The 8,299-nt window shown below is 35.7% G+C and overlaps 1 non-coding gene across 1 annotated transcript; it reads right to left on the reverse strand.

The window, feature by feature from the left end:
* Window positions 1-702: 702 nt before the first annotated feature.
* Window positions 703-826, reverse strand: LOC123323550. The gene has a single exon (XR_006539483.1). It is a non-coding gene; the product is annotated as a U6atac minor spliceosomal RNA (small nuclear RNA).
* Window positions 827-8,299: the final 7,473 nt, after the last annotated feature.

The raw sequence follows: 8,299 nt of genomic DNA on the forward strand, positions 1-8,299 counted from the left end.
GTCTTTGTTTTAAGATCTATTTTGTCCAATATAAGTATTGCCACCCCAGCTTTTTTTTTTCACTTCCATTTGCATGATAAATGTTTTCCCATCCCTGTCACTTTCAATCTGCAAGTGTCTTTAGGTTTGAAGTGACTCTCTTGTAGGCAGCATACAGACAGATCTTGCTTTTTTTTTTAAGATTTTATTTATTTATTTGAGACAGAGAGAATGAGAGACAGAGAGCATGAGAGGGAGGAGGGTCAGAGGGAGAAGCAGACTCCCTGCCAAGCAGGGAGCCCGATGCGGGACTCGATCCCGGGACTCCAGGATCATGACCTGAGCCGAAGGCAGTCGCTTAACCAACTGAGCCACCCAGGCGCCCCAGATCTTGCTTTTTTTATCCATTCAATCACCCTGTGTCTTTTGATTGGAGCATTTAGTCCATTTACATTCAAAGTAGTTATTGATAGATATATATTTATTGCCATTGTGTTACTTGTTTTACAGTTGTTTTTGTAGTTCTTTGTTCCTTTCTTCTCTTGCTCTCTTCCCTTGTAGTTTGATGGCTTTTTTAGTGATATGCTTGGATTCTTTTCCCTTTATTTTTTGTGTATCTATTACAGGTTTTTGATTTGTGGTTACCATTAGGCTCATATAGAACATCTTATGCATATAGTAGTCTATATTAAGTTGATGGTCACTTAAGTTTGAACCCCTTCTAAAAAATGAAGGTTAGATGTCTTGAAGTAGATGGCAATGCCTTAACCATATGCATGTTGTCAGTCCTGAGGGCCTCTTTCACTCTTGTCAAGGGGAGTGCTAACCTTCTCTCCTTTCTTAACACCGAAAACAGATTTTTAACATAGGATTATTTATTTGGAGGATCTGACCTCATTTCAATATTTCACACTAATAGTTACATTGCATGAAGGGTATAATGAGAAATAAGGTAAAAATAAAGCAAGCACTTGTGAAATGACTTAATTTATAAATAATGATGCTAATAATATCAATAGTAATAATACCAATCATGTTGTAAGAGAAATTGCAAACTATCCTCTTCTAATCATGGGAAACTCTGAATAAAAAAGATGATATTGAGATATGTACTTGTTGCCAGGCAACAAAATGGCTCCTAGTGATGTCTGCCTCTTGGTATCCAAACCCTTGTGTATCTCCCAGGATTGGCTTGTGTGGTCAATAAAATGTGGCAGAAGTAATGGCATGTCACTTCTGAGATTATGTTATAAAAGATACTGTGACTTTCTCTCTCTTTCCCTCTCTGTCTCTCTCTCATTACTCACTCTGGGGGAAGTCCTATGCCATATAGTAAACAACTGTATGAAAAGGTCTATCTATTGAGGAACCAAAGAATCTTGCCAATATCCATGTCTGTAGGCTTAGAAGTGAATTCTCCAAGCTCAATCAAGTCTTCACATGACTGTAACCCTGGTGGGCTTCTTGACTGCAGCCTCACAACAGACCTGAGCCAGAACCTCCCAGCTAAGCTTCTCCCAGATTTTTGACACTCAAAAACTGTATGACATGATCAGGTGCTAATTTGGGGGTAATTTGTTATACAGCAATATATAACTAATACAGATTTTGGTGACTGGAAGTGGGGTAATGCTGTAACACACACCTAAAATACATGGGTGGCTTTGGAAAAATATTAGTGTTTTCCAGGGTTCTGTTTTTAGTTTAAATGTTCTTACTCTACACACTCCTCATCTACTCTCACAGATTTAACTCTAATCTATGTATGAATGACTCCAAAACCTGTATTTCCAGTGTAGATATTTCTTCTGAGTTCCATGCTCATATTGCTAACTTCCTACCGAGCATTTCTACTCAAACTTCCAATAAGCACCTATAGCTAAACATGGCATCTATGGAACTTATCATCTCTACTTCCCAAATCAGATCCTTGTCTTATATACTTTGTCTCAGATTGGTACACCCCATTCCCCTCAGTCACCCATTCTAGAAATCTAGGTTTTTTTCCATGTTCCACATTTAAACTCTTTTCCTGCTGATTTAAACTCTTAAGTATTTACCAGATTTGCACCACTTCCATATCCCTTCTAAGTAACTCTTCTCTAGTTTCTTCTTTCATCTGAATTATTGCAACTGTCACCTAACTAGACTCACTAGCTCCAAGCTTGCCCCTATAAAATCCATTTTCCACACAGTAGCCAGTATTATGTTTCTAAATTGCATATATGATCATCTTTATCCTGTGCTTAAAACCTTTCAGTGGATATTTATGTCCGTCTGGATAAAGTCCAAATTCCTCACTGTGTTTAAAACAATTCCTATGATCTTACCCTTAACTATATTCCCAGATTAATTTACTGCTTAGCTATCTCATAGTGCACACTTGAGTAAAAGTGGCTGTTATATTTCTTCAAGCACAAGATTTTTTTCCCACTATGCTGTTGTATATATTTCCTCTACTTAAAATGACATAGCCTTACATTTTAATATAGTTTACTCCTCTTCCTTTAGGAATACGTGTAATAAACCTCCTCTGGGTAACCACCATACATTTCTTTTCCAGAATGGTTTAGGTAGCCCTCCTTGACCCTCCCATAGTCCCTGGAGCATATCTTATCATAATAAAAATGTTATTTTATTAAAATTGTCTGTTTTCATGAATAGCTCCATAACAAGGCTATACTCCTTAAGGATAGGGCTTATGTCTTAATTATCTTTTATTCCAAATGCCTAATACTGTGACTGGCTCAATATAATTTTGTTTCCCTGATAATACCATCAGGAGTGGACAACTGATTAGAGGTGATAAGCTGAGGGAAATGCTAGGCAAGGGTAAAAGATGATTCAAGAAGAAATGAGAGTCAGTAATTCTCAAACTTTATTAAGAATCAACTGGTAAACTTGTTAAAATGCAGATTCCCTAACCTCACCCCTACATATTTCTAATTCCTTAAATCTAAGATAGGTCTCAGGAATCTGCATTTTTAGCAAACACCCAAGTCACTCTGCTGCTGAGGTTTTCTGCCCAACAGTTTGGGAAACATTGGTTTAGAAAATTAAGTTTTAAAGTAACTTAATGTCTCTGTAGTTTATCATATATGTTCATTTTTCTTGTCTATTGTTTCAGGTTTTGTGGCATATAAATAAATTTTATTGCATTTAAACATCCTTCTATCATTTTAAATATAAAATTAAACCCCACTCTCCACTAGGATTTTCAAAGGCAAGTAAGTTTCAACTCTTCTGTATGGGTCTGCAATTCACAAATAAGTCACAAAGGGCTGTCATAAACATATGTTGAGGAAATCAAATCCAGACAGTCTATAGTAATTTTTTTATTTTTTTAATTTAATTTTATTATGTTATGTTAGTCACCATACATTACATCATTAGTTTTTGATGTAGTGATCCACGATTCATTGTTTTCGTATAACACCCAGTGCTCCATGCAGTATGTGCCCTCCATAATACCCATCACTGGGCTAACCCATCCTCCCACCCCCCTTCCCTCTAAAACCGTCAGTTTGTTTCTCAGAGTCCATAGTCTCTCATGGTTCATCTCTCCCTCCAATTCCCCCCCTTCATTTTTCCCTTCCTTCTCCTAATGTCTTCCATGCTATTCCTTATGTTCCACAAATAAGTGAACCATATGATAATTGACTCTCTCTGCTTGACTTATTTCACCTATCATAATCTCCTCCAGTCCCATCCATGTTGATGTAAAAATTGGGTATTCATCCTTTCTGATGGCTGAGTAATATTCCATTGTATATATGGACCACATCTTCTTTATCCATCATTAGCCATCAGGGAAATCCAAATCAAAACCACACTGAGATACCACCTTACACCAGTTAGAATGGCCAAAATGGACAGGGAAAGAAACAACAAATGTTGGAGAGGTTGTGGAGAAAGGGGAACCCTCTTACACTGTTGGTGGGAATGCAAGTTGGTACAGCCACTTTGGAAAACAGTGTGGAAGTTCCTCAAAAAGTTAAAAATAGAGCTACCCTAGGGACGCCTGGGTGGCTCAGTCAGTTAAGCGTCTGCCTTCAGCTCAGGTCATGATCCCCGGGTCCTGGGATCGAGTCCCACATCGGGCTCCTTGCTGAGCAAGGAGCCTGCTTCTCCCTCTGCCTGCCTCTGTCTCTCTCTCTCTGATAAATAAATAAAATCTTAAAAAAAAAAATAGAGCTACCCTATGACCCAGCAATTGCACTCCTGGATATTTACCCCAAAGACACAGATGTAGTGAAAAGAAGGGCCATATGCACCCCAATGTTCATAGCAGCAATGTCTGCAATAGCCAAACTGTGGAAAGAGCCGAGATGCCCTTCAACAGATGTATAGTAATTTACGCTTGAATATTAGCTTCTTTGCTGTGCTACCAGCATTAGTTAAAATAATGAGACTAAATCCCTTTCAAAGAAAATCAAATCACACATGGAATTTTTTTCAAGTTTAAATAATCTGTTTCTTGCTGAGATTTTAGGAAATCTAAAAATCATCAAGTACACAGAGACAAGGTCTGCAACAGCAGCTATTTTAGAGTAATAATTTAGGTGAGAATAAGCTAAATTAGTGAGATCCATGTACTCAAGTGCCTATGTAGTTGAACTAATGTCAATTTTATTGGTATGTGAGTAAAGTTAATTTCTAAGATGTGCGTATGTGGATTTTTTACTTCTGTACCTTTTGAAAATAACATGACCCTAATGTTATTGAATGGAAATGGAATAAAATATATATTCCATATTATGCTTAGTAGATATTTAGAAGAAATCCTTTCTGCAGAGAAGGAGCAATAAGATCCACATGCAAGGAAATTAATAAGTTAAATTATATGTATTTGCAGTCAAACTATTTTAAAAATCTTTTTAAAACAGGAACATTAAGGAAAACAGCTAGTTATTTTCAATATTGGGAAGCATAATGTTGATAGCAACTTTCATTTTAATCCCCAGAATTGGACATTGAACAAACAAAAAGCTGGTTATTTGCTTTTGGATACTTTCTCTGAAATTAGGGTACATTGTTATAACACACTTGTGCTTTAGTTATGACTTCAAGTACTGAAAAATCAGGTTTCTTTTATACTGACCTAATTAACAAAAGGGATTAGAATATTATTCCACTAAAAATTCAGAATCTTAAATAGAATCAAAATTGTTTTTATTTCAAAGAAAAAAATTGTGATATATAGACTGATGGACTGAAGACCATAAAAATAAAGGTAAATTAATCTATCATAAATAAATCCAATAACCAAATGCAAAAACAGAAAGAAAATGAAAAAAACTAAATGTCTCAAAAGTCTGAGAAATAAAAATTGTAGGTGAATGAAAAGCTTGGAAAGTATCCATGAAACATGATTTTCTAGGAAAATATAAATTGTTTTAAATTAATAAATTACCAAATAAAATTTGTTAAACAACAATTACCAAATTGACATAAAAATAGAAAATCTGAAAAGACCAAAAACATGAAAGAAATTTTTTAAGTGTAAAAATAAACTAATTCCTAAAAGACTCTGGGCTAAGAAAGATTTGACTATGAGTCATTTCATTTCTTCAGAGAATACTTTCCTATGTTATTAATGTGTTTCAGAGCATAAAGAAAGAAGGAAATTAACCCAATATATCCTATGGAGATAGTATAAGCCTGATAAGAATTTTAAGAAACAAAGAAAAGATAATTTAAATTATAGCTGGATCTTATTTATGGTCATGCAAAATAGAGATGCATGAATACAATATAAATTACTGTCAAATGGATTTAACAATATACTGAAAATAACATGTATTGTCCTTGTAGTATTTATTCAGATTATAGGAATTGTTCAGTATTTGGGAAAACATCAATAATAGATGAAAAATAACATCTATATAATTGATACTGAAAAGATCAGGTTGCGGAAATTTTCTAGTTTGTTGAGTATTTTTATCATGAATCCCATAGCTAACATCATACTTAATGGTGAAAGGCTAAAAGTTTTCCCTCTAATTTCAGGAATAAGACAAGGATGTCTAGGGGCACCTGGGTGGCTCAGTCGTTAAGTGTCTGCCTTCGGCTCAGGACATGATCCTGGGGTCCTGGGATCGAGCCCCACATCATGCTCCCTGCTCTCCCTCTCCCACTCCCCCTGTTTGTGTTCCCTCTCTCGCTGTCTCTCTCTCTGTCAAGTTAAATATAATCTTTAAGAAAAAAAAAGACAAGGATGTCTACTCCTCTTCAACTCTACATTGCACTAGAGGCTTTAGCCAAGGAAAATTGGCCATAAAATGAAATATAGGGTATTTAATTTGCAAAGGAAGAAGTAAAACTATCTCTGTTTGAAGATAAGATGAAATACATATATTTTAATGTTACAAAGAATGGAGATGAAGAGGAAGACAAAGAGGAGGGAAATAAAAAGTAGTAGTAGAACAAAATACCCAGCATTGGGGATGGTGCATGGAACTCGGCATTTTCACATAACATGTATGGCCATGATAAGTGAGATAACCACTGTGGAAAGTGATTTGTCAATATCTACCCAAAGTCAGGGGTGCCTGGGTAGCTCAGTTGTTAAGCGTCTGCCTATTTCTTTCACGTACTCTTTTTAGTATTAATTACTGAATCAGTGATGACTTGTAAGAACTTCTCCAGTGACATGCTCTAGGACTTAATCTTAACATGCTTCCTTTTAAACATAATATTCAGAACACTGAAAAGTCATAAAAGACTGACTTATCACATATTCAGATGGCATGCAACTAAGAGGAACAGCTATCTGTCACATTCTCAATTTGTTTGCTACTTTAGTCCTCACATGGCAGCATCATTACCACTTAAAAAGGAGGAACTTAATACTCAGATCACTTAATTAGGGTGACAGTTTTATATTTTGGATACTAACCTTTTATCATATATGTCATTTGCAAATGACATTCTGTAGGTTGCCTTTACTTTCTGCTGATTGTTTCCTTCACTGTGCAGAAGCTTTTTATTTTGATGAAGTCCCAATAATTTATTTTTACTTCTGTTTCTCTTGCCTCAGGACACATATTTAGTAAGAAATTGCTACTGCCAGTATCAAAGAGGTTCCTAGCTGTGTTCTCTAGGATTTTAATGGTTTCATGTCTCACATTTAGGTTTTGAATTTATTTATGTGTATGGTGTAAGAAAGTGGTCCCGTTTCATTCTTTGTATATTGCCATCCGGTTTTCCCATCACCATTTGTTGAAGAGACTGTCTTTTTCCCATTGAATATTCTTTCCTGCTTTGTTGGAGATTGACCTTGTAGTTGTGGGTTTATTTCTGGGTTTTCTATTCTGTTCCATTGAACTATGTGTCCATTTTTGTGCCAGTACCATACTGTTTTGATCACTACAGCTTTGTAATATAACTTGAAGTCTGGAATTGTGATGCTTCCAGCTTTGCTTTTCTCTTTCAAGGTTGCTTTGGCTATTCAGGGTCTTTTGTGGTTCCATACAGATTTTAGGAGTGTTTGTTCTAGCTCTGTGAAAAATGCTGTTGGCATTTTGATAGGGATTGCATTAAAGTGTAGATTGCTTTAGGTAGCACAGACATTTTAACAATATTTGTTCTTCTGATCCATGAGCATGGAATGTCTTTCCATTTCTTTGTGTCTTTTTCAGTTTCTTTCATCAGTGTTTTATAATTTTAAGAGTGTAGGTCTTTCACCTCTTTGGTTAGATTTACTCCTATGTATCTTATTGTTTTTTGTGCAATTGTAAATGGGTTTGATTCTTTAATTTCTCTTTCTGCTGCTTCATTATTGGTGTATAGAAATGCAACAGATTTCTGTACATTGATTTTGTATCCTGCAACTTTACTGAACTTGTGTATCGTTCTAGCAGTTTTTGGGTGGTCTTTTGGGGTTTTCTATATAGAGTATCATGTCATCTGCAAATAGTGAAAGTTTTACTTCTTCCTTGCTGATTTGATGCCTTTTTCTTTTTGTTGTCTGATTGCTGAGGTCAGGATTTCCAGTACTGTGTTAAATAACAATGGTGATAGTGGACATCCCTGTCTTATTCCTGACCATAGAGGAGAAACTTTCAGTTTTACCCTATTGAGGATATTAGCTGTGGGTTTTTGGCAGATGAGCCTTTATTATGTTGAGGTATGTTCCCTCTAAAGCTACTTTGTGGAGGGTTTTTATCATGAATGGATGTTGTACTTTGTCAAATGCTTTTTCTGCATCTATTGGAACGATCATATGGTTCTTGTCTTTTCTTTTATTAATGTGGTGTATCACTTTGATTGATTTGTGAATTTTGAACCACCCTTGCAACCCAGGAATAAATCCCACTTG

Source organism: Neomonachus schauinslandi, chromosome X (genome assembly GCF_002201575.2).
Source record: "Neomonachus schauinslandi chromosome X, ASM220157v2, whole genome shotgun sequence".
Taxonomy (NCBI): domain Eukaryota; kingdom Metazoa; phylum Chordata; class Mammalia; order Carnivora; family Phocidae; genus Neomonachus; species Neomonachus schauinslandi.